Source organism: Panthera pardus, unplaced genomic scaffold, assembly GCF_024362965.1.
Source record: "Panthera pardus isolate Hobbes unplaced genomic scaffold, ASM2436296v1 HiC_scaffold_13, whole genome shotgun sequence".
In the NCBI taxonomy this organism is placed as follows: domain Eukaryota; kingdom Metazoa; phylum Chordata; class Mammalia; order Carnivora; family Felidae; genus Panthera; species Panthera pardus.
In genome coordinates, this window is record NW_026526688.1 from 31,263,782 (window position 1) to 31,291,032 (window position 27,251).

A 27,251-nucleotide genomic window follows, 5' to 3' on the forward strand; every position below is an offset into this window, starting at 1 on the left:
TTTGTTTTCATAGGGTATGATTTCTGCCAAAGGAACCTGAAGCAGAGAGGGGATAGAGAGGAGGAAGATGGATTCCTCTACCTACCGGACTTTTTAAAAATAAAGTTTATTTATTTTGGCGGGGGGCGGGGGGGAGAGCATGCACATGCACACAAGCAGGGGAGGGGCAGAGAGAGAGGCAGAGAGAGAATCCCAAGTAGGCTCCGAGCTGTTGGTGCAGAGCCAGATGTGGGGCTCTATCTCACGAACCTTGAGATCATGACCTGAGCAGAAGTCAGATGATTAACTGACTGAGCCACCCAGGCGCCCCACCTCTTGGGATTTTTGAAAGAAGTGATTCAAGAGGAGTTGAGAGCTCTGACTCCCAAAGCAGATTATTGGTGTCAAATCAGACCCCAGCTCTGCTGGCTCACTGCTTAGATGACCTTGGACAAGCATCTTAAATATATATTTATATATATATTTATATTATAATATTTATTGGACATCTCATGTGTGCCAAGAATTGGCTAGGTGTTAGAAAAGATACTTGATCAAGACAGGAATGTGGGGTGTCTGGGTGGCTCAGTTGGTTAAGTGCCCAACTCTTGATTTTGGCTCAGGTCATGATCCCATGGTCATGGGATCCACCCCACATCAAGCTTGGCACTGAGAGTGGAGCATGCTTGGTATTCTGTCTCTCTCTCTCTCTCTCTCTCTCTCTCTGTCTGTCTCCCTCTGCCCCTCTCAGAAAGAAAGAAAGAAAGAAAGAAAGAAAGAAAGAAAGAAAGAAAGAAAGAAAAGAAAGAAAGACAGAGAGACAAGGGCGATATGAAGGCTCTATCATGAATCCTACTTTGAATCATCAGAGGTACAAAGGACAAAATGATGCATCGTAATAGTGAATAAGGTGGGGGTGGGCAGGGGAGGTGGCACCCTGGGGCATCATTATCAGATTTTCCCAATGGGTGTTCCAAACAGTACAGCGCAGAGCTTCTCCAAGGCATCTCTGTAAATACAGGACATGGGCCAGCACAGGTGTGAAACAGGGCAAAGTTGTCTACAAAATGAAGCTGATGGAATGAGCTGGGAGCACGAGTGAGGCACCCCCTGGGAAATGCCAGTCAGTGAGGTCCTGCCTTCTTGGCAAAGCCTCAGAGCCACTGTCATTTGGACATTCCTGTTAGCATGTCCTCATTTATACGCAGAGATGATGGTGTCTGGGGATTTAGGTCACCCAAATAAATGAGAGTTCGGCAATCCTTTCTGTTGCTTGTGGTCCTTCTCAGAAGAGCTTCAATTTCTTCCCTGTAGGTTTAAGAACCACAGAGAGTTAAACTATAACCTGGTCTCCCAAATTCTTCTTCATCTTTTTATTTGGAATATGTAATATCTGATAATTATCCTTTTATCCCCCCTCTTAGGATATTATTAAGAATTGATCTCTATGTTATTTTATTTTTAGCACACATTTTCTGTTTCTGAGCTAAAATTGCTATATCATTGTATATTGCTTAGGTAGGATTCTTTTTTCAATCTTTTTAGCCTCTGGCAATATTGAGACCCCTATGGTATTTCTGAATCTTTATATGAACAAGATGTGAAATTCCTGATTCTGTTAAGTCATTTAAGGACTGGGAATGACTGTTTTTGTGAGTAATAACAGAGATCTGGTTTTCTTTGGGGCACCTGGGTGGTTCAGTCAGTTAAGCGTCAGACTTCAGCTCAGGTCGTGATCTTGCAGTTTGTGAGTTTAGGCCCTGCGTCGGGCTCTGTGCTGACAGCTCGGAGTCTGGAGCCTGTTTCAGATTCTGTGTCTCCCTTTCTCTCTGACCCATCCCATGCTCATGCTGCGTGTGTGTGTGTGTGTGTGTGTGTGTGTGTGTGTCTCAAAAATAAATAAACGTTAAAAAAAATAAAAAATAAAAAGATCTGGTTTTCTTTAAAAGAGAGAGAGAGCAAGAAGGCCCAGAAATTATTCATATGCACTTTTACATGAGACTCCTCTTTTCTTCTATATTTGAAATTTACCAGTTATTCTCTCTAAGAACAAACTCTATTTAAGAGAACTGGACTGATGAACTTGAGAGTTAATACTACATTATTTATGTGAAGTTAGCTCTGTTTGCATCAATTTTATATTATATAAAATAATATCACATATAGTGATATATAATATATTATAGTGTAATATATGTATATTATGTCAAGAAACCCTCCCTTTTATTCACTATTCATGTTATAATACATAAAATATAATAGTGTATATTACAAGTACTAAATATCTTACTATGTAATCTTACTATATATCTTACTATATATAGTATATATACATTTACTATAAATAGTATATATGTCAGTTATTTACTATAAGCCATATAGTAAACATTATTAATATTATTGTTAACATTATATGTTATTATATAGTAAATATTATACTAGGTTAATCAGTGCTTTCCCACTTGCTTTTCAATACTTGGAAAGTTGACATGTGTGCCCATGGGAAAATGACCAAGTTATGGACTAAATCTAGGCAAACAATATTAATTTGGAGAAGAGATGCATTTTAAAAATAGTGTTTCCAGAGCCGAACAAATTGATAACAGCCACAGCCAGCATTCAGTGTCCTCCCAAAATACGACTCTGCCCCATCAAGACCACCCTCCCTGTCCACTTTTCCCTCAGAATTGCCACCATCTTGTAACTTGCTCTCCTGATAACTCTTCTGTCTTTTGAAAGCGGCCAGTCCCCTCTGTTTTTCACTGCTGCTGTGTGTTTCAGGATTCCCATCCTAAGGCAGACCTCTAGGAAGCCAACTTTTAAGAATGGAAAAAAAGACCATCTCTTTAGCAAATGGTGCCCAGAGAACTGGACAGCAACATGCAGAAGAATGAACCTGGACCACTTTCTTACACCATACACAAAAATAAACTCAAAATAGATGAAAGACCTAAATGTGAGACAGGAAACCATCAAAACCCTAGAGCAGAACACAGGTAACAACCTCTTTGACCTCAGCCGCAGCAACGTCTTACTCAACACATCTCCAAAGGCAAGGGAAATAAAAACAAACATGAACTATTGGGACCTCATGAAGATAAAAAGTTTTTGCACTGCAAAGGAAACAATGAACAACACTAAAAGGCAACCTACAGACTGGGAGAAAATATTTGCAAATGACATATCTGATAAAGGATTAGTATCCAAAATCTATAAAGAATTTACCAAACTCAACACCCGAAAAACAAATGATCTAGTGAACAAATGGGCAGAAAACATGAATAGACACTTTTCCAAAGAAGACATCCAGATGGCCAACAGCACCTGAAAAGATGCTCAACATCACTCATCATCAGGGAAATACAAATCAAAGCCACATTGAGATACCACATAACACCTGTGAGAGTGACTAAAATTAACAACTCAGGAAACAACAGATGTTGGCGAGGATGTGGCGAAACGGGAACCATTTTGCACTTTTGTTGGGAATGTAAACTGGTGCAGCCGCTCTGGAAAACAGTGTGGAGGTTCGTCAAAAAATTAAAAATAGAATTACTCTACAACCTGGCAATGGCACTACTAGGAATTATCCAGAGGATACAGGAGTGCTGATGCACAGGGGCACGTGTACCCCAATGTCTATAGCAGTGCTTTCAACAATAGCCAAGTTATGGAAAGAACCCAAATGTCCATCAACTGATGAATGGATAAAGAAGTTGTGGTTTATACATACAATGCAATACTACTTGGCAATGAGAAAGGATGAAGCCTTGCCATTTGCAACAACGTGGATAGAACTGGAGTGTATTATGCCAAGTGAAATAAGTCAGTCAGAGAAAGATATCATATGTTTTCACTCATATGTGAAATTTTAGAAACTTAACCGAAGACCGTGGGGGAAGGGAAGGAGAAAAAATAGTTTCAAACAGAGAGGGAGGCAAACCTTAAGAACTCTTAAATACAAAGAACAAACTGAGGGGTGATGGGGGTGAGGGTGGGGGCAGGGAATGGGTAATGGGTATTGAGGAGGGCACTTGTTAGGATGAGCACTCAGTGTCATATGTGAACGATGAATCATGGGAATCTACTCCCAAAGCCAGGAGCATACTGTATACACTGTATGTTAGCTAACTTGACAATAAATTATATTTAAAAAATAAAAAAGATCAGAAATGACCTAGCAGGGCAATGGCTTGGATGTAGAACCCTCTTTCAAGGTAGATTTCCAGAGTGTCCTCTTCTCTAAAGAGTCCTATTTCTGCAGTTGGCAGGGAAAGTGTTTCCTCCTTCAGAAGACCTACAACGAGTGGCTTATATTTTTCTTCTGGAACTTAGGATGGGGGTGTTCTGGGGGAGCTGAGAATTAACCACATTTGGGTGGCCCTTTCCTTCCCCCCAGTCCCAGGTAATAAAGCCCCAGGTAATAAGTGGTTTTGGGGCGCCTGGGTGGCTCAGTCGGTTAAGCGTCCAACTTTGGCTCAGGTCATGATCTCACAGTTGGTGGATCTGAGCCCCGCGTCGGGCTCTGTGCCGACAGCTCGGAGCCTGGAGCCTGCTTCGGATTCTGTGTCTCCTTCTCTCTCTGCCCATCCCCTGCTTGTGTTCTGTCTCTCTCTCTCTCTCTCTCTCTCTCTCTCTCTCTCTCTCTCAAAAATAAACATTTAAAAAAAATTAGAAACATTTTTGAATGAATGAATGAATGAAACAAAATGAACAAAAGTGTTAAGAGTGATCAAATATGAGTTCCCCTTTGGTGAAAAAAACAAAACAGTTTCTCTTCTGGGTCTTGTCAAGTGCACAAGCCACAGTGCAAGGAACTGTTTTTGTAATTTGATACTTTTTTTTCTCTCTTTCTGGAGGATATTGTTACATTGAAGTTCACTCTCCTCTCCCTTCTCCTTCCCCTCCCGCTTCACCTCTGCCTCCTCTCCCTCCCTCTCTTCCTCTCCATAGGATTGCTGGGTTAAATACAGGGCACTGAACTACATTTTAGTGTCAGATGACAAGTCAGTTTTTGACATGAGTGCAAGCCAACTATTGCATGAAATATACTAATCCTAAAAATTATTCATGATTTAACCGAAATTAAATTTGACTAGCTGTCCTGTTCTCATTTGTTAAATCTAGCAAACCTAGACCTATTTAAACTTTTTTCACTATCTTTAAGAGTAGGAAAAAGTGAAATTCTGTGGTAATCCTGAAGCCCTTTATCAAAGCTCCAAATCTACCGTACTCTTAAGAGTTTCTGAGAAAAGAAAACACACGGTTTTAAATAAAATTGGGCAATAGTATCAGAGGTCATCTATTCCTAACATTAGGAAGCATTGCATATTTGCTGATTATGCTTTCGGATTTGAAAAAGGGGAAATGTCCTACAGCTGGAGGGAAACAAGACAGCATTAATTGTTCTAAAGGGAGCTCTGGAACGCTCAGTTTAGAGAAATGGTCAGTAAGAAAAAGTCAACAGGGACACATTTTCCTTGCAGTTTGTTTATTTCCCAGGCGTGCTGTGGATTGATGCCCTTGAGAATTCGGAAGATTCAGAATTACTGAACAAGGACCAGCTTGAGGATGGTATTTCATCTTTTTTTCTTTTTTCTTTCCCACTGAAATAATGGTCTCATCTTAATATGAGAAAACAAGAAACTGTCAACAGTACCTGGTTTTTATATTTTTCATTTAGATTAAAAAAAAAATTTTTTTTTAACGTTTATTTATTTTTGAGACAGAGAGAGACAGAGCATGAACGGGGGAGGGGCAGAGAGAGAGGGAGACACAGAATCTGAAACAGGCTCCAGGCTCTGAGCTGTCAGCACAGAGCCCGACGCGGGGCTCGAACTCACGACCGCGAGATCATGACCTGAGCCAAAGTCGGAGGCTTAACCGACTGAGCCACCCAGGTGCCCCTCATTTAGATTTTTAAAAAGATGTGTGTTTCTAGAATGCTGTCTGTCTACCTTTGATTGGAGCGAGATTGGCACTGAAGTTTTTTATCGAGAGCAGAAAGGAGCCTCACTGGAGCCAGGAGTCCAAGGCCCCTGCTTCGTCCGGCTGCTCACTGAACGTATCAGTCAGGACCTCTGATCCCTAAGGCCCTTTCCTGGTCTCAGTCCTCTGATTCCGTAATGACCCAGGAAGATTAGCAGTAAGTCTCCTTTGTGAAGTTATCTCTTCCAAAATGCTAGATTTACAGGCCTTTTCCTATCTCATTATGCACCTCTCCCCTTTGCTCTGGAGAGTCAACAGTAGGGAAAAGTTCTGTGGAAAGCCCTGAAATAGCAACAGCCAAAAAACCAACATGGAATCCACTGGGCTCCACTGGGCCCACATCCTGCCAAATACTTGTCATCAAGTCACCAATAGGACATGGGAAGGACCCAATACTAGGGCAGCGGCGGCTTCGACTTGTGACTTGTGTCATTAACCTCCCCAGAGAACCCAGGCCAAGGAGGAAGTCACTGGAAGAGCCCGCAGAACGCCAAAATACCAACTAGAGCAAAAATGCCCTCTGGGACGGTAGCCAATTGACTGCCTGTGTCCTGGCCGGGCTGAGAGCTGAAACAGTATCTGGCACCAGCTCCTCAACCCTGCTCCCCCTAAACCCCTCAGTTACTATGGCAACTCAAGAAGGTTCGTTGAAAGAACTCTGAGGCTGGGAAATTTTATTAATTGCGTGCCCTGGAACCAGTTCTGGGCATCACCCCAAATCTACAGGAAATAGAATCCCAGACGTTGAAAAATGGCTCCTGGTGCCTACAGGCTCCAGACTTTAAAAAACCACTGTCATATGTTCCATCTTCTGGCCCTTGAGATCACGCACTAAATGTGGAATAAATGAACTCCTTGGTAGAGGACTAGCGCACGAAGAAAGCGGTTTCTAGTTACTGGTACCACAGAATAGAAATTCAGCGGTAAACATTCCCAGCTTTCTCAAGAGTTGGGCCTAAACCCCTGGAAATAATAGTGGCTTTAGCTCTACAGGATGGAGGCTTGTACCTTCTTCTGATCCAGTTGGTTATAGGTTCTCTGGAATAATTACCCTTTGAAATACAGATTTATATAGCGCCCTAAATTCATTTTACTGTGTATCTTAAAATTGACCTTACACATACAGCTTTCCCCTGGCACTGAACAGCGGAATGTGAAATGCTCTGAAATATGGATTGTAATTTCCATTAAGAGATAAAAAAAATTCATGTCTTCGAAGATAAGCCATCTGCAATATAAATCACAAGGTTACTGCATTCAGAACGCATTGCTACTATAATTTCAACGAACAGAGGAAAATAGTTCAGATTTCTTTCTCACGGAACTTGCAATTTATAGCGGACTTTCACTTACATTAGCAGTTCATTTTAAGTCTCCTAACCTGTACTAACTACCTAGGATTTGCTGAACTTCCCGCCAGGCACTGGAGAGATGCCCATAAACAGATAATTGAAATGCCGTGCATTAAATGAAAGATATGTATGGTGTGTTGTGTGAACGGCAATAGAAACACTTAACCAAGATAATTTAATCATTTGGAGTAATGTTAATATTTCTATTTAACAGAGAAGAAAACTGAAGCCAAGGAGATCACGTGAGTGTGTCTTACAAAGAGCAGGATCTACACGGGAATCCATAGCCACGCTCCTTGCAATGACTCAGTATCAAATCTTCCTCATTTTCACTTTCACTAAAAATTACCAATGCAACGAACACAGTCCTGTCTTAACAGTGAGACTGTTTTTTTTTTTTTTCCTACTAACCTTCTCTTCCATAAGCTTTCTTGTCTTGACCGTCCGCTCCAGACTGAAAAATCTCACTCATCGGGAAAACGTGATAGTCTGACCATCTAACAATGTTAGCTTTTCTCTGTATTCCATCAGCATAGGAAATCCTCTGAATGTGTGCCTCCGGAAATAGCAGGCTTGGGGCTGAACATCAGAAGTGGCTTTGTATTAAACTCTGACTTGTGAGGACCCAGGCCCTTGACCGCGAGGGTCTCAGCTAAATTTTGAGGCATACGTTATGCCAGATGTTAGATTCTTTTAGAAGAAAATCCTTCACTTTGGAAAACGGGCCCAAATAAGGGGACTTTAGTCAGTTGGCATAATCAGAATTTTCTTGGCCATGAATTTGAATGTGATAGGTGGGGAAAAGTAAGACATGACTCCCACACATTGGTTACCTAGGAAGTGTGTGAGCAGGATTCCAAATAAAGGTCCAGAAGATATAGGAGTCCCTTGGAGCTAGAATGTATCTCAAGCTACAGTACCAAGAATAGAATAGGGGCACCCGGGTGGCTCAGTCGGTTAACCACCTGACTGACTTTGCCTGAGGTCATGATCCAGCAGTTCGTGAGATCGAGCCCCACGTCAGGCTCTGTGCTGACAGCTCAGAGCCTGGAGCCTGCTTCAGATTCTGTGTCCCTCTTCTCTGCCCCTCCCCCACTCATGCTCTGTCTCTGTCTCTCTCTCTCTCAAAAATAAATAAACATAAAAAAAAGAATAGAGTAAAGCTTGTAAGAGTCAGCCTATATGCAGCCTATAGATTTTCAGATAGTAGCTTAAGAGTGTTGCTGCTCTAGGACACACAGGGAAGTAGGGCATAAACTATGAACAGTAGGCAGAATTTATAAGTGACTAGTGTTAGTGTTAGAAACATACCATCACCTTTGGGGAAATTCTTTTCTTTTCTTTTTTTAGAGAGAGAGCTAGGCAGACTCCATGTTCAGTGCAGAGACCAACTTGGGGCCCGATCCCACGACCCTGGGATCATGACCTGAGCTGAAATCAAGATTCGGACACTCACCCAACTAACCACTGAGGCATAAGGAGAGAAGATTTCTCCTGAAGGAGGGATTTTTAAATTATTATTATTTAATGGACTCCACACCCAGCTTGGAGCCCAACGTGGAGCTTGAACTCACAACCCTGAGATCAAGACCTGAGATGGAGAGTTGGATGTTTTACTGACTAAGCCACCCAGGTGCCCCTGGGGATTTCTAACTGGATATAGAGCAACTGTGTCTAAACTAAAGACACTCTCAGGAACTCTAGGAACTACCCATATTTCAATTTTTGCCAATGTTGAAGAAAGGAGAATTCGTATCAACTAGTTTTAACTAGCAAACTCTTGGATTACAAATGAGATTATTAGCCTCTGGCAATCACTGATCTTTTCATTGTCTCTAGAGTTCTGGTTATCCAGAATGTCACATGGTTGGAATCATACACTCTGTAGTTCTTTCAGACTGGCTTCTTTCACTAAGAAATATGCACTTAGGGTCCCTTCATGTTTTTTTGTGGCTTGATAGCTCATTTATTTTCAGGGTCCAATAATATTCCGTTGTATGAATATACCACAATATATTTATCCATTCCCTTATTAAAGGACATCTTGGTTGCTTCCAAGTTAGGGTGATTAGGAACAAAGCTGCTAAAAAACATCTGTGCGTAGCTTTTCATGTGGATATAAGTTTTCAACTCATTCGGGGACATGCCAAGAAGTACAATCGCTGGTTTGTGTTGTAAGAGTGTATTGCGTTTCGTAAAACACTGTCAAATTTTCTTCCACAGGGGCTGTGCCATGTTGCATTCCCACCAGCAATGAATGAGCACTCCTGTCATTCAGCATCCTCGCCAAAGCATTTAGTGGCGTTCGTGTTTCAGACCCGAGCCATTGTAATACACGTGCAGGGGTATCTCACTTTTGTTCTCATTTGCAATTCTCTAATGACATAGGATGTTGAGCACCTTTTCAAATGCTTATTTGCCGTCTCGATATATTCTTTAGTGATGTATCTGTTCAGATCGTTTGCCATTTTTTTTCATTCTTTGTTGAGTTTTAAGGTTTTTTTTAAAATTTTTTAATTAAAATTTTTTTTTCTTAAATATTAATTTATTTTTGAGACAGAGAGGGAGACAGAGCATGAGTGGGGAGGGGCAGAGAGAGAGAGAGGGAGACACAGAATCTGAAGCAGGCTCCAGGCTCTGAGCTGTCAGCACAGGGCCCAATGCGGGGCTTAAACCCATGAACCGTGAGATTGTGGCCTGAGCCAAAGTCGGATGTTTAACCAGCTGAGTCACCCAGGCGGTCCCAGAAGTTTCTTAAATATATTTTGGGAGGCACCAGGGTAGCTCAGTCGGTTGAGCGTCCAACTTCACGATTCATGGGTTCAAGCCCCGTGTAGAGCTGTGTGCTCAGAGCCTGGAGCCTGCTTCAGATTCTGGGTCTCCCTCTCTCTCTGCCTGCCACCACCCACTCTCTCTCTCTCTCTCTCAAAAATAAAATAAACATTAAAAAATATATATATTATATATTATATATATATATTGGGCACAAACCCTTTATCAGATAAATGTTTTGCAAATATTTTCTCCCAGTCTGTGGCTTGTCTTTTCATTCTCTTAAGAGTGACTTTTGTAAGGCGGCGGTTTCTAATTTTAATGAAGTCCAAATTATCATTTTTTTCTTTCTTAGATCATGCTGGTGTGGTGTATAAATGAGCCTGAGATAGTCCCTGCTGGCTTAAAATTGCCCCAGGTTATTACTGTTTCGCATCGGGCTGAGATCCTAAACCCAAAGCCCGTGGGCACAAAACATGGACTCTTACACATTCCACTGCTTTAAACACAATCCAAATCAACATTCTTAGCCATTCAGAGCTCACCTATCTTGCACACCCTATGAAACTGCATCTAACATCTGCTAACCATAAATAAGACAAACCCTGGGGCGCCTGGGTGGCGCAGTCGGTTAAGCGTCCGACTTCAGCTCAGGTCACGATCTCACACTCCGTGAGTTCGAGCCCCGCGTCGGGCTCTCGGCTGATGGCTCAGAGCCTGGAGCCTGCTTCCAATTCTGTGTCTCCTTCTCTCTCTGCCCCTCCCCCCTTCATGCTCTGTCTCTCTCTGTCTCAAAAATAAATAAAAACGTTAAAAAAAAAAAAAAAAAAAAGACAAACCCTGTAGCTCTAAAAGGCCAAACGCTCTGCTGCCCTTCAGAGATCTCTGACCCAGAGACTCCTCACCTTGCTGCTGACCAACACCACCCAGACATGTAGTCCTCTCCCTAAAGTCCCTTTTCCCCCCCGGGAGATCCTCTGCCTCATTCCTTTTCTGGGTGATGGCCTGAGCCACTGGCTCTGGAAAGTCCCTTGTCAGGAAGCACTTCCTCTCACATGCAGGCCTGTCGGATAAATGGCTTGTGTGTCACTGCTGCTTGTGGCTCTGTCTCTTTTTCATTATCCCCAAATCCTCACAAATTCACTACATTTGTCCAAAAACTCATTGCCAAACCCAAAGTCACCTAGACTGTCTCTTGCATTATCTTGTAGAGGTTTACAGGTTTGCATTTTAAAGTTAGGCCTATGATCCATTTTGGGTTAATTTTCATGGAAAGTATAGGTAGGGTCTATGTCTACACTAATGCTTTTGTATGTGGATGTCCAGTTGTTCTGGCACTCTCTGTTGGAGACGCTGCCCTTTCTCCATCAAATTGTGCTTACTCCTTTGTCAAAGATCGGTCGACTATCTTCACGTGGGTTTATTTCTGGGCTCTTTATTCTGCTCCGTTGGTCTACTTGTCTCTTCTTGCACAGCACCACACTGTCCTGATTATTGTAGCTTTATAGTAAGTCTTGAAGTCGGGGAGCGTCAGTCCTGCGACTTTATTCGCCTTTAGGATTATGTTGGCTCTTCTGGGTCTTCCGTCCCTCCGTGTAAACTTGACATTCAGTCAAGTCTATCATCTACAAAATACCTTGCTGGGATTGCAATATGCTTTACCAGCAACATCTCTTGTAACATGCTTGCCCAAGCAGTCAATACTCTAGTGAGGCGCCATCATTTTCCAGGACTTCTCTTGGGTTTCTCTGTTGTCTCCTCCCTTATAATAGTAACAGCTCTCTTTTCGATTCCTTTGTATTGGCTAGCTCTTTCAGAGCCATATTAAATACAAATTGCATTGTAGGCCTCCTTACCTTGTTTCTCTGTTTGATTATAATGTGTTTATTATTTCACCTGTGAGTTTAGTGTTGCTATTAGTTCTAGACCTCTCATCCTGTTTCATCAGTTTCTTTCCATGCTTTCTTGAAAGGGTCTCTTGTCGATCTCATCTAATAGATGTTGCTTTTTATCAAGTTCTGTTCTTGCATCTCTCAAAATGACAGTTTGATTTATGCTGTCATGCAAATATAAGCAGATTTGTCAACTTTCCTCTCAATCTTGAATTCTCCTTGAATTCCTAGTTTAAGCCTTTCTTGCATTAACCTGCAGAGTTATTTTAGTGTACCCAGCATTTAACCTGGTAATGTTTAATTCCATATTTTTGCACTTGTACTCATAAGTGTGATTGAATGTAATTTGAGAAATAATCTTTGCTTTTCTGTATACTCTCAAGCATTTTAAATGAGATAAGAATGATCTCTTCCTCGATGGTCTGAAAAATGTAGGGAGTCATCCTTTGATAAAACTCTTCCAATTTTGTCTTTCATGAATGTTTATTCAAGATTTTAAAGCATGAGTCTGTATTAAATTTGGGGCATTTGTATTTTCTAAGAAGACTGCTCATTTCAATTTTATTTTCAAATATTTAAATAAAGAGTTTTATGGTGAGTTATCTCACAGTTTAGAAAACATGTGTTTATATGTCCTTACTCTTGCTATCTTATTTTTAAATTTAAAAAAATTTTTAAATGTTTATTTATTTATTTTGAGAGAGAGAGAGAGAAAGAGTGTGTGCATGCATATGCAAGTTGGGGAGGGACAGAGAGAGAGAGGGAGAGAGAGAATCCCAAGCAGGCTCCACGCTGTCAGCACAGAGCCTGACACGGGGCTTGATCTCATGAACCATGAGACCATGACCTGAGTTGAAATCCAGAGTCAGATGCTTAATCAACTGAACCACCCAGGCACCCCACTATTTTATTTTTTAATATTTAACTTATTTTTTACTGAGGCATAGTTAACATAGAATGTTATATTAATTTCAGGTGTACTACATAGTGATTTGACAATTCTGTACATGACACAAGTCCCTCATCATAAGTGTAGTCACCATCTGTCACCATGCAAAGTTATTATAATATTACCGTATATTCTTTATACTGTACTTTTTCATCCCCATGACTTCTTTATTCTCCTTACTCTTTCTATTGCTAGGTCTATTACTGTCTCTTTTCTTGATGAAATTACTCAAGAACCAGATTTTATACCCATTTTATATAAAGTCAGTTTTACTGTATTTTCCCTTTAAATTCATTATCATTAGTCTCTCCTGCTTAGCTAGGTTCTTATTTCATTTATTTTGATAACTTAAGTTGAATGTCCAGTTCACCCACATTCATGAGCTCATGTTTAATAAAAAAAGCATCAAAAGCTATAAAGTTTCTTCTGATACATTTTTAAAAAAATTTTTTAATGTTTATTTATTTTTGAGAGAGAGAGAGAGAGAGACAGAGTGCAAGTGGGGGAGGGGCAGAGAGAGAGAGACAGACAGAATCCAAAGCAGCCTCCAGGCTTCAAGCCATCAGCACAGAGCCTGATGCGGGGCTGGAACTCACAAACTGCAAGATTGTGACCTGAGCCAAAGTCAGACACTTAACTGACTGAGCCACCCAGGCACCCCTCTTCTGATATGTTTATTAACAGCATTTAATTTTCTATATGTGTTTTCATTGTGACTGATTTCTTTTTCAAAATACATGAAGAAAGTGGACCCTTTGTAGAAAAACGAGAAGAGGAAAAAACAAATCACCCGTTGTTCCTCTAGATATGACATCTGTTACTTAGTTTTGACAACACATTTTGTTAAAATGCCTGAATGTCAAAACCCATAATGAACAGGGTTAAAAGGGCAAAGTAGGAGAAAATGTCTGTAACATATATAAGGAAGTTGAATAGTTCTGGTATAAAAATCAGCTCTTTAAAATCAGCTCTTGTAAAGCTTTTTTTTTTTTTTTTAATTTTTATTTATTTATTTATTGAGAGAGAGAGTGCGGGGTCAGCGAATGGGGGAGGGGCAGAGAGAGAGGGAGACACAGAAGCCAAAGAAGGCTCCACACTTGGGCTCTATCTCAGGAAACTGATCATGACCAGAGCCGAAATCAAGTGTCAGACGCTTAACTGACTGAGCCACCCAGGTGCCTCAGCTCTTGTAAAGCTTTAAGAAATGGAAGAATAGGCAGAGTGCCCAATCAAGCATTTCAAAAAAGAAAAGGTATGTTGGCCTAAAATACATTTAAAAAAATCAATTTTACCTGGTAAACAAAAGAGTGCAACTTAAAACCACAGTGACAAAATTTTTTTTTTGCTTGTAGGTTAGCAAAGATTTTTTTTTAATTCTTTTTAATGTTTATTTATTTTTGAGACAGAGAGAGACACAGCATGAATGGGGAAGGGGCAGAGACAGGGAGACACAGAATCTGAAGCAGGCTCCAAGCTCGGAGCTGTCAGCATAGAGCCCGATGTGGGGTTCAAACTCATGAACCGTGATATCATGACCTGAGCCAAAGTCGGACACTTAACCGACTAAACCACCCAGGCGCCCCACAAAGAATCTCCAAAGTTGGCAAAGTGGTGAAGAGGTTGACTCTTCATCAACTTTCAGTAAACACTGAAAATCAATTTTAAAAGCTTTAAAAATTGATATATTCTAAGAAAATCACTGCCAATGTACCAAAGATTTAGCTACAAAGATGTTGCTTATGGCTAAAAATCATAAACCAATTGCTAAACAAACAGGGTTGGCTGATTTAACGATGGTAGAGTAATCGAAAGGATTGGACAGTTATTACAAATGACACTACAGAAAATACTCCTGGAAAGGGAAGGATTGTCATGATATACTGATATGCCCAAACATACATTTGTTGCATGATTTCATTTTGGAAATATAAAGATACTGTGACTTATTTGCATTTGAAAATGCTTATGCACAAATATATTACGGATAATTTTTCTCCTTCTTCTTCTCTATTCCCTCCTCTTCTTTTGCTTACTGTAAAATTTAGGCAAAAGCAAAAATCAGGATATATAAAAATTGCCCATGATATCTTCAGAAAAATATTTTCACAAATATTCCAGGCTTTTTTGTTGCTGTTGTTATAAAAAGACTTTCTTTTTTCTTTTTTGGTTCACAGCAAAATTAAAAGGAATGTACAGAGAGTTCCCATATATCCCCACCCCCCACACAGGCACGGTCTCCTCCATTACCAGCATCTCCCACCAAAGTGGTACATTCGTTACAATCAATGAAATTTATTGTAGGCTTTTTCACATAACATCATCTGTTGTACTTTCATATTTGGCAATTAGAAAGTCACTGTGGTCATCTCTACATTTCAGAAGCGTGAGAACAGAGTCTGTTGGAACAGAGCAGAGCCCTGGACACACAAGGGTATACAGACTCAAGAGTGGACAACTATTTGAAAAAGTTTAGTAATAAAAGATAAGGAGTTAAGATAGAATCATTGGTGGAGAGGAGTCCCTGCAGGCAAAAGGAATACCCATTCATTGCCTAATGCAATTCTTGGCTCATTAAATGTTGAATTGGTTTAATGTATTTCATAAGACTTAACTGTCTTTCCAGAGACATAAGCTAGCTGAAGGCAAACATTTTCTTTATATCCTCCCAGAATACCTACCATGTTCGTCTTTTTTAATGAATATTTTAAATTTTATTTAATTTTATTTTTAATTGAATATTTTCTCATTTATTTTTAAAAATTTTTTTTAATTCAAATTTAAGTTAGTTAACCTACAGTGTAGTCTTGACTTCAGGAGTAGAACCCATGGTTCATCGCTTACATATAACAGCCAGTGCTCATCCCAGTAGGTGCCCTCCTTAATTCCCATCACCCATTTAGCCTGTCCTCCCACTCATCTGCCCTCCAGCAACCCTCAGTTTGTTCTCTATTTAAAAGACTCTTCCGGTTTGCCTCTCTCTCTGTTTTTATTTTTCCCCCCTTTCCTCTCTGTGTTCATCTGTGGAGTTTCTCAAACTCCACATATGAATGAAATCATATGATATCTGTCTTTCTCTGTCTGACTTATTCTTAATATAATTGGAGACTCACTCGAAGTTTAAGAAATAATACAGAGATCCCACACTTGACTGAGTTCCCCCCCATGGTAACATTAGCAAAACAATAGTATAATATCACAACCGGGATACTGACTTCTACATAATTTTCTGGTCTTACTCAGACTTTCCCAGTTTTACTTGTATTCATTTGTGCCTGTGTGTGTTCTATACAATTTTATCATTCATGTAGGTTTGTGTATCCATAACCACAGTTGAAATACTAAACCATCACCATGAAGATCCCTCATGTTGCTTTATAGCAAAGCCACTTCCCTCCTGACGTCTCTCAATGCTCACAGTTCCACGTACCTGAAAACCACTAACCGGTTTTTCCATTTCCAAAACGTTATCATTTAAAAAATGTTATATAAGTGGAACCATACAATATGTAACCTTTTTTCGATTGGCTTTCCCTGTCCTTTAGCATAATTCACTGCAGATTTTCTAAATTGTTGCGTGAGTATCAATAGTTCATCTTTTAATTGCTGAGTAGTATTCCTTGACATGGATGTATCACAGTTTACTGTCTACTTGTAAAAGGACATCTGGGTTGATTCTGGTTTCAGGCCATTATGAATAAATGCCCAAGACTGTCATCGCTGGGTCATATGGGAATTGCATGTTTAGTCTTGTATGAAACTGCCAAACTCTTTTCCAGAGTGGCTGTACAATTTTACATTTCCACCAACAATATGTGAGTGATCGAACTTCTTCATTTTCTTGCCACCATTTGGTGTTGTCACTATTTCCTATTTTAGCCGTTCTGATAGGTATGTGATATTTTATTGCAGTCTTAATTTGCATTTCCCTGATGCCTTGTGATGCTGGATATCTTTTCATTTGTATATCCTCTTTAGTGTTCATGACTTTTGCCATTTTCTAACTGGACTTTTTATTAATGTTGACTTTGAGAGTTCTTTATATATTCTAGATACTAGTCCTTTTTTTGAATCTATAGTTTGCAAATATTTTCTCCCAAGATGTAGCTATGCTTTTCATCCTCTTCACAAAGCCTTTATCATGGCAAAAGTTTTTAATTTTGATGAAGTCAAATTTATCAATTTTTTCTCTAATGGATTGTGTCTTTTGTGTAAAGTTTAGGGACTTTTTGCTTAGTCTTAGATCCTGGGAATTCTCTTTTTTTTTTTTCTTTTTAAGAGTTTAATAGTTTTACATTTGCTTTTTGTCCTTGATCTATTGTGATTTTTTTTGTATAAGGTGTAAAGTTTAAATTTTTTTTAATGTTTATTTACATTTTGAGAGAGAGAGAGAGAGAGAGAGAGAGAGAGAGAGAGTGTGTGTGTGTAAGTGGGGGAGGGCAGAGAGAGAGGGAGACACAGAATCTGAAGCAGGCTCTGAGCTGTCAGCACAGGATCCAATGCGGGGCTCAATCTCACGAACCATGAGGTCATGACCTGAGCCCTGAAGTTGGACATTCAATTGACTGAGTCACCCAGGTGCCCCAAGGCGTAAGGTTTAGGTTGGAAATTCACATTGTTTGCCTTTAGGTGTCCAATTGCTCCAGTACCATATGTTGAAAAGCTATTTTTTTTCTCCATTAAATTGCTTTGGATTGATGTCAAAAACTGGGTGAGCATATTTTTTTGATTCTGGATTTTGGATTCGCTATTCTGCTCCATTGATCTATGTATCTATTCCTCCACCAATACCACAAGGTCTTGATAACTATAGCTATACAATAAGTCTTAGTATTGGGGAGAGTAATTCCTATATTTTATATTTTTTTTGTCGAGATCATTTTAGCTATTCTAGGGTTTGCACCTTTCTATATAAATTTTGTATTAATTTTATTTTTTATTTTTTAACATTTGCATCCAAATTAGTTAGCATATAGTGCAACAATGATTTCAGGAGTAGATTCCTTAGTGCCCTTACCCATTTAGCCCATCCCCCCTCCCACACCTCCTCCCGTAACCCTCAGTTTGTTCTGCATATTTATGAGTCTCTTCTGTTTTGTCCCCCTCCCTGTTTTTATATTATTTTTGTTTCCCTTCTCTTATGTTCAGCTGTTTTGTCTCTTAAAGTCCTCATATGAGTGAAGTCATATGATTTTTGTCTTTCTCTGACTAATTTCGCTTAGCATAATACCTTCCAGTTCCATCCACGTAGTTGCAAATGGCAAGATTTCATTCTTTTTGATTGCTGAGTAATACTCCATTGTGTGTGTGTGTGTGTGTGTGTGTGTATACCACATCTTCTTTATCCATTCATCCATCGATGGACATTTGGTCTCTTTCCATACTTTGGCTATTGTTGATAGTGCTTCTATAAACATGGGGGTACATGTGTCCCTTCGAAACAGCACACCTGTATCCCTTGGATAAATGCCTAGTTTTGCAATTGCTGGGTCGTAGGGTAGTTCTATTTTTAGTTTTTTGAGGAACCTCCATACTGTTTTCCAGAGTGGCTGCACCAGCTTGCATTGCCACCAATATTGCAAAAGAGATCCTCTTTCTCCACATCCTCACCAACATCTGTTGTTGCCCAAGTTGTTAATGTTATCCATTCTGACAGGTGTCAGGTGGTATCTCATTATGGTTTTGATTTGTATTTCCCTGATGATGAGTGATATTGAGCATTTTTTCATGTGTTGGTTGGCCATCTGGATGTCTTCTTTGGAGAAGTGTCTATTCATGTCTTTTGCCCATTTCTTCACTGGATTCTTTGTTTTTTGGGTGTTGACTTTGATAAGTTCTTTGTATATTTTGGATACTAACCCTTTATGTGACATGTCATTTGCAAATATCTTCTCCCATTCTGTCGGTTGCCTTTTAGTTTTGCTGATTGTTTGCTTCACTGTACAGAAGCTTTTTATTTTGATGAGGATCCAGTAGTTCATTTTTGTTTTTGTTTCCATTGCCTCCGGAGACGTGTTGAGTAAGAAGTTGCTGCGGCCAAGATCAAAGAATTTTTGCCTGCTTTTTCCTCGAGGATTTTGATGGCTTCCTGTCTTACATTTAGGTCTTTCATCTATTTTGACTATGGTGTCATCCACTTTTGTGTATGGTGTCAGAAAGTGGTCCAGGTTCATTCTTCTGCATGTTGCTGTCCAGTTTTCCCAGCATCACTTGCTGAAGAGACTGTCTTTATTCCATTGCCTATTATTTTCTGCTTTGTCAAAGATTAGTTGGCCATACATTTGTGGGTCCATTTCTGAGTTCTCTATTCTGTTCCATTGATCTGAGTGTCTGTTCTTGTGCCAGTACCATACTGTCTTGATGATTACAGCTTTGTAGTATAGCTTGAATTCTGGGATTGTGATGCCTCCTGCTTTGGTTTTCTTTTTCAAGATCACTTTGGCTATTTGGGGTCTTTTCTGGTTCCATACAGATTTTAGGAATATTTGTTCTAGCTCTGTGAAGAATGCTGGTATTATTTGATAGGGATTGCATTGAATATGTAGATTGCTTTGGGTAGTATCGACATTTTAATGATATTTGTTCTTCCTATCCAGGAGCGTGGAATCTTTTTCCATTTTTTTGTGTCTTCTTCAATTTCTTTCATCAGCTTTCTATAGTTTTCAGTGTATAGATTTTTCACCTCTTTGGTTAGATTTATTCCTAGGTATTTTATGGGTTTTTTGTGCAACTGTAAATGGGATTGATTCCTTGATTTCTCTTTCTGTTGCTTCATTGTTGGTGTATAGGAATGCAACTGATTTCTGTGCATTGATTTTATATCCTGCAACTTTGCTGAATTCATGAATCAATTCTAGCCATTTTTTTGGTGGAATCTTTTCAGTTTTCCACATAGAGTATCTTGTCATCTGCAAAGAAAGTTTGACTTCCTCCTGATTCGATGATTCAATGATTTTGATGCCTTTTATTTCTTTGTGTTGTCTGATTGCAGAGGCTAAGACTTCCAATACTATGTTGAATAACAGTGGCGAGAGTGGACATCCCTGTCTTGTTTCTGACCTTGGGGGGAAAGCTCTCAGTTTTTCCCCATTGAGGATGATATTCGCATTGGGTCGTTCATATATGGCTTTTATGATCTCGAGGTATGCTCCTTCTATCCCTACTTTCTTGAGGGTTTTTATCAAGAATGCATGCTGAATTTGTCAAATGCTTTCTCTGCATCTATTGAGAGGATCATATGGTTCTTGTCCTTTCTTATTGATGTTATGAATCACATTAATTGTTTTTGTGGATATTAAACCAGCCCTGCATCACAGGTATAAATCCCGCTTGGTGTGGTGAATAATTTTTTTAAAAATATTGTTGGCTAAGGGGCGCCCAGGTGGCTCAGTCAGTTAAGCGTCCGACTTCAGCTCAGGTCACGATCTCACGGTCCGTGAGTTCGAGCCCCGCATCGGGCTCTGGGCTGATGGCTCAGAGCCTGGAGCCTGCTTCCCATTCTGTGTCTCCCTCTCTCTCTGTCCCTCCCCCATTCATATTCTGTCTCTCTCTGTCTCAAAAATAAATAAACGTTAAAAAAATATTGTTGGCTAATATCTTGTTGAGGATTTTTGCATCCATGTTCATCAGGGAAATTGGTCTATAGTTCTCCTTCTTAGTGGGGTCTCTGGTTTTGGAATCAAGGTAATGCTGGCTTCATAGAAAGAGTTTGGAAGTTTTCCTTTTGTTTCTATTTTTTGGAACAGTTTCAAGAGAATAGGTGTTAACTCTTCCTTAACTATGGTAGAATTCCCCTGGAAAGCCATCTGGCCCTGGACTCTTGTTTTTTGGGAGATTTTTGATTACTAATTCGATTTCCTTACTGGTTATGGATCTGTTCAAATTTTCTATTTCTTCCTGTTTCAGTTTTGGTAGTGTATATGTTTCTAGGAATTTGTCCATTTCTTCCAGATTACCCATTTTGTTGGCATATAATTGCTCATAATATTCTCTTATTATTATTTTTATTTCTGTTGTGTTGGTTGTGATATCTCCTCTTTCATTCTTGATTTTATTTATTTGGGTCCTTTCCTTTTTCTTTTTGATCAAACTGGCTAGTGGTTTATCAGTTTTGTTAATTCTTTCAAAGAATGAGCTTCTGGTTTCATTGATCTGCTCTACTGTTTTTTTTTTGGATTTGATAGCATTAATTTCTGCTCTAATCTTTATTATTTCCTGTCTTCTGCTTGGTTTTGGGTTTTATTTGCTGTTCTTTTTCTGGCTCCTTAAAGCGTAAGGTTAGGTTGTGTATCTTAGATCTTTCTTCCCTCTTTAGAAAGACCTGGATTGCTATATACTTTCCCCTTATGACCACCTTTGCTATGTCCCAGAGATTTTGGGTTGTGGTATTATCATTTTCATTGACTTCCATATACTTTTTAATTTCCTCTTTAACTTCTTGGTTAACCCATTCATTCTTTAGTAGGATGTTCTTCAGTCTCCAAGTATTTGTTACCTTTCCAAATTTTTTCTTGTTGATTTTGAGTTTCATAGCATTGTGGTCTGAAAATATGCATGGTATGATCTCGATCTTTTTGTACTTACATAGGGCTGATTTGTGTCCCAGTATATGGTCTATTCTGGAGAATGTTCCATGTGCACTGGAGAAGAATGTATATTCTGCTGCTTTAGGATGAAATGTTCTGAATATATCTGTGAAGTCTATCTGGTCCAGTGTGTCATTCAAAGCCATTGTTTCCTTGTTGATTTTTTGATGAGATGATCTGTCCATTTCTGTGAGTGGGGTGTTGAAGTCTCCTACTATTATGGTATTACTATCGATGAGTTTCTTTATGTTTGTAATTAATTGATTTATATATTTGGGTTTTGTCCACATTTGGTGCATAAATGTTTACAATTGTTAGGTCATTGTGGTGGATAGACCCCTTGATTATGATATAATGCCCTTCTGCATCTCTTGATACAGTCTTTATTTTAAAGTCTAGTTTGTCTGATATAAGTATTGCCTCTCTGGCTTTCTTTTGTTGACCATTAGCATGATAGATGGTTCTCCATCCCCTTATTTTCAATCTGAAGATGTCTTTAGGTCTAAAGTGGGTCTCTTGTAAACAGCATATAGATGGATCTTGTTTTCTTATCCATTCTGTTACCCTGTGTATTTTGATTGGAGCATTGAGTCCATTGATGTTTAGAGTGAGTACTGAAAGATATGAATTTATTGTCATTATGATGCTTGTAGAGTTGGAGTTTCTGGTAGTATTCTCTGGTCCTTTCTAAGCTTTGTTGCTTTTGGTATTTATTTATTTCTATATATATTTTTTCATCTTTTCTCCCCTCAGAGAGTCCCCCTTAAACTTTCTTGCAGGGCTGGTTTAGTGGTCACAAACTCCTTCAATTTTTGTTTGTCTGGGAAACTTTTTATCTCTCCTTCTATTTTGAATGACAGCCTTGCTGGATAAAGAATTCTTGGCTGCATATTTTTCTGATTCAGCACACTGAATATATCCTGCCACTCCTTTCTGGCCTGTCAAGTTTCTGTGGATAGATCTGCTGCAAACCTGATCTGTCTTCCCTCGTAGGTTAGGGACTTTTTTTTCCCTTGCTGCTTTCATGATTCTCTCCTTGCCTGAGTATTTTGTGAATTTGACTATGATATACCTTGTTGATGGTTGGTTTTTGTTGAATCTAATGGGGGGTCCTCTGTGCTTCATGGATTTTGATGTCTGTGTCTTTCCCCAGGTTAGGGAAGTTTTCTGCTATGATTTGCTCACATAACACTTCTACCCCTGTTTCTTTCTCTTCCTCTTCTGGGACCCCTATGATTCTGATGTTGTTCCTTTTTAATGAGTCACTGATTTCTCTAATTTTTAAATCATGCTCTTTTGCCTTAATCTCCCCCTTTTTTCTCCTTCATTATTCTCTATAAGTTTGTCATCTATATCGCTGATTCTCTGTACTGCCTCATCCAATCTTGCCGCCGCTGCATCCATCCGTGATTGCAGCTCAGTTATAGCATTTTTAATTTCATTCTGGCTATTTTTTACTTCTTTTATCTCTGCAGAAAGGGATTATAATCTATTTTCAACTCCAGCTAGTATTCTTACTATCGTGATTCTAAATTCTTGTTCAGACATCTTGTTTGTATCTGTGTTGATTACATCCCTGACTGTCATTTGTTCTTCCTGTCTCTTTTGAGGTGAATTCCTTTGTTTTGTCATTTTGAAGGGAGAAACGGAATTAATGAGGTAGAAAAAGTAAAATTAAAAAAAATTTAAAAAAATATTAAAATTAAAAATTAAACACATGCACACACTCACACACACACATACACAAAAATCGAATAGATGATGCTAGATCCTAGGTGTGTTTTTGTCTGGGTGTTGAAAATGGTTTGACAGATTAGAGGAAAAAAAATGGGGGGGGAAGAAAAAAAAAGGAAATCGTTTGAGAATTTAAAAAAGTAAATACACTGAAGTAGACTAAAATGAGATGGGGTAAAATAGAATTTGAAAAAATATACACAAAATTAAAGAATATAGTAGAAAAAAATTAAAGAAAAATATTTTTAATAAAAATTAAAAATAAATATGAATTTTTTCTTTTTCTGTATTCAAGAAAAAAGAAAAGAAACGAAAAAGAGAAAAAAGACTTAAATAAAGGAAATTGTTTGAAAATTTGAAAAAGTAAATACACTGTAGTAGACTAAAATAAAATGATGGAAGTAAAATAGAATTTGAAAAAATTTACATAAAAGCAAAAAATATAGTAAAAATTAAATAAAAAATTAAATAAAAATATTTTAATAGAAATTGAAAGTAAATATAAAGTTTTTCTCTTTCTGCATTCAAGAAAAAGCAAAGAAGCAAAAAAGAGAAAAAAGAAAAAGAAAAAAAGGAAATTGTTTGAAAATTTGAAAAAGTGAATACACTGAAGTAGACTAAAATAAAATGATGGAAATAAAATAGAATTTGAGAAAATTTACACAAAAGTAAAAAATATAGTAATAAAAATTAAAGAAAAATATTTTTTTTTTTTTCCAACGTTTTTTATTTTATTTTTGGGACAGAGAGAGACAGAGCATGAACAGGGGAGGGGCAGAGAGAGAGGGAGACACAGAATCGGAAACAGGCTCCAGGCTCCGAGCCATCAGCCCAGAGCCTGACGCGGGGCTCGAACTCACGGACCGCGAGATCGTGACCTGGGCTGAAGTCGGACGCTTAACCGACTGCGCCACCCAGGCGCCCCGAAAGAAAAATATTTTTAATACAAATTGAAAATAAACATCATTTTTTTTCTCTTTCTGTATTCAAGAAAAAGAAAATAAGTGTAAAAGAGACAAAGAAAGAAAGAAAATTGAATAGATGAACCTGCTAACAGATTGAAGTAGAACTGAAATTGCTTCGTTTTCCCCTAAAAGTCAGTCTATGTAGCACTTTATAGTCCATAAACTATAACACAGTTGTTGTGAGACTTGTGTTCTTGAAGAGCAAAGTTGGCCCAGTTGGGCGGGACTCAGTGTAACAGCTCTGCTCTCCACTAGACGGCGCTGCTAGCCTACTGAGGTGGATTATCGCGGGGCTCATAGGTGCATATGCCCATGCGCGGGAGTGGTGAAAATGGCGCCACCCAGCTACCCAGTCTGTTCTTGCAGATCAGCAATTACACACCCGTCCCCTGTCTTCAGCTCTCCTCCACTCCCCACTTTTTCACTCTCGTGACCAGACCCCAGGCAGTACCTCTCTCAGATGTGGCTGTTTTTCCTGGCCCCTTACTTCCAAAGGACTGCAGCTTTCACCTGCTCTACCCCTCTGCAGGAGGGTCTCACCAAGCAATGGCCGAATGAGCAATGGCTGAATGTCAGCTGCACCCAGGAACGCCCGCTGGACCCTGCTGCTGCCGGTGCCCCGAGACTGCGGCCAGGTGCCAGCCTGCCCCAGAAAAAGTTCTCAAGATAGCGTAGCAGCAACGTTTCAGGGATTATGGAAAATCACAACGCACATCTGTCACAAGGCTTCCCCCTTAACGACCTTGTTCCAGCACCAGTGCATGTGGCCGTTTTCTGGGGTCTGCTGGGACCAGGTGGCTTCAACAGTCTCTACCAAATGTCCTTCCAGCAGTGGAACTGCTTTTCCTCATGTGGCCTGAGAACTTCCCGGACCCCACTCTGTTCCTGGGGATTCACCCTTCCCACCAGAGCACCACCAGGTATCGAGCTGCGAAGTTGCAGCCTTTGCTCCCCCCTTGTTTATAGTCTTAATGGAATTTAAACCCTCTCCTTTCTCCTTTCTCCCTTTTTAGTTTAGTCCCTGCGGCTGTTTCCAATTTTCCACTTTCTCTCCAGCTGCTTTTGGGGAGGGGTGCTTTTCCCGTATTCTCCCACCCCACCCCCAGTTTCCGTCCTCTCTCTACTCACAAAAGGACCTCCCTTCCTGCACCTTCTCACTCCCCAAGTTCACTTCTCCGTGCCATGTACCTGCTGAATTCTATGGTTCAGGTTGTGCAGATTGTTGTGTTAATCCTCTAATTAGTTTTCTAGGTGTGTAGGATGGTTTAGTGTTGGTCCGGCTGTATTTCATGGACGCGAGACACACAAAAAAACTTCCATGTTGTTCCACCATCTTGGCTGCTCCTCCCTCTATATAAATTTTGGAAGAAGCTTGTCAATAGTCACACAAAGCCTTGCTGGGACTTTGATAGAAATCACATTAAACAGATCTGTATCCAGATTCCTTTTTTTTACATGTGGACGTTCAGTTGTTCTAGCACCACTTGTTAAAGAGACTATCTTTGCTTCATTGTATTGAATTTCCTCCTTTGTTAAAGACCAGTTGACTCTATTTTTGTGGGTCTATTTCTGGGCCTTTTATTCTGTTCTGTTGATCTATTTGTCTCTTATTTTTCTGATGCCACACTGTCTTGATTATCCTAGCTTTATAGTAAATCTTGAGATTGGGTAGTATCGGTCCTCCAGCTTTGTTCTCCTTCAGTATGTTTTGGCCATCTTGAATCTTTCACCTCTCTATATAAACTTTAGAATCGGTTTGTTGGGGCGCCTGGGTGGCTCAGTCGGTTAAGCATCCGACTTCGGCTCAGGTCATGATCTCGCGGTCCATGAGTTTGAGCCCCACATCGGGCTCTGTGCTGCCAGCTCAGAGCCTTGAGCCTGTTTCAGATTCTGTGTCTCCCTCTCTCTGACCCTCCCCCATTCATGCTCTGTCTCTCTCTGTCTCAAAAATAAATAAACATTAAAAAAAATGAAAAAAAAATAGAATCGGTTTGTCAACATCCATAAAACAACTGCTGAGATTTTGACTGGGATTGCATTGAATCTACAAATCAAGTTATAAAGAACTAATATCTTGATAATGGGTCTTCCTGTACACAAATATGGAACATCTCTCCATTTATTTAGTTCCCTGATTTCACAGAGTTTTGTAGTTTTCCTCATATACTACTTGTCCATATTTTGTTAGTTTTATACTTAAGTATTTTATTTTGGAGGGGCTAATGTAAATGGTAATGTGTTTTTAATTTTAAATTCCACTTGTTCGTTGCTGGTATCTAGGAAAAAAGGCAATTGACTTTTGTACATTAATCTTATATTCTGTAAACTTGCTACAATCTCTTATTCTAGGAATTTTTTATTGATTCTTCTGGGCTTTCTACATAGACAATCATGTCATCTGTGAAAAAAGATAATTATATGTATTTCTTCATGATATTTATTTTAGTATTTTTTTTTTACTTATTGCATTAATAAGGACTCAGTACAATATTGAAAAAGAGTGTTAAGAGTGGAAACCCTTGTGCTATGCATAATGTTAGTAAAAATGTCAAGTTTCTCACCACTATGATGTTAGCTTTAGGGTTTTGTATATATATTTTTTTCTCCAACAGATTTGTTTTGTTGTTTTGTTTTGTTTTTTGAAAGGAATGGATTTTGAAGAGAAAAACATGGGGAGAGTTGTTTGGAATAGAAAATAAATACAAAAAGAGGTGCCTGGGTGGCTCAGTTGGTTAAGCAACCAACTTCAACTCCGGTCATGATCTCAGGGTTTGTGGGTTTGAGCCCCATGTCCAGCTCTGTGCTGACAGGTCAGAGCCTGCAGCCTGCTTCGAATTCTGTGTCTCCCTCTCTCTCTGCCCCTCCCCTGCTCATGCTCTCTCTCTTTCAAAAATAAATAAATGTTGAAAAATTTTAAAAGAAAGAAAATAAATACAAATGTAAGCTGTTTTGCTAATTGTTTTATAATAAAAAAAAATTTGCACGGAAAATGCCCTATCCAAAACAACACAATAAAGGTTTGAAGATCAAGGTGTCCC

At 39.3% G+C, this 27,251-nt stretch overlaps 1 long non-coding RNA gene across 1 annotated transcript in view; it reads left to right on the forward strand.

Annotated features, from left to right (window-relative positions):
• The window catches only part of LOC128776508 (uncharacterized), a 63,846-nt gene that overhangs the window by 17,763 nt on the left and 18,832 nt on the right, over positions 1-27,251 (forward strand). The gene's annotated exons all lie outside the window — the stretch shown is intronic.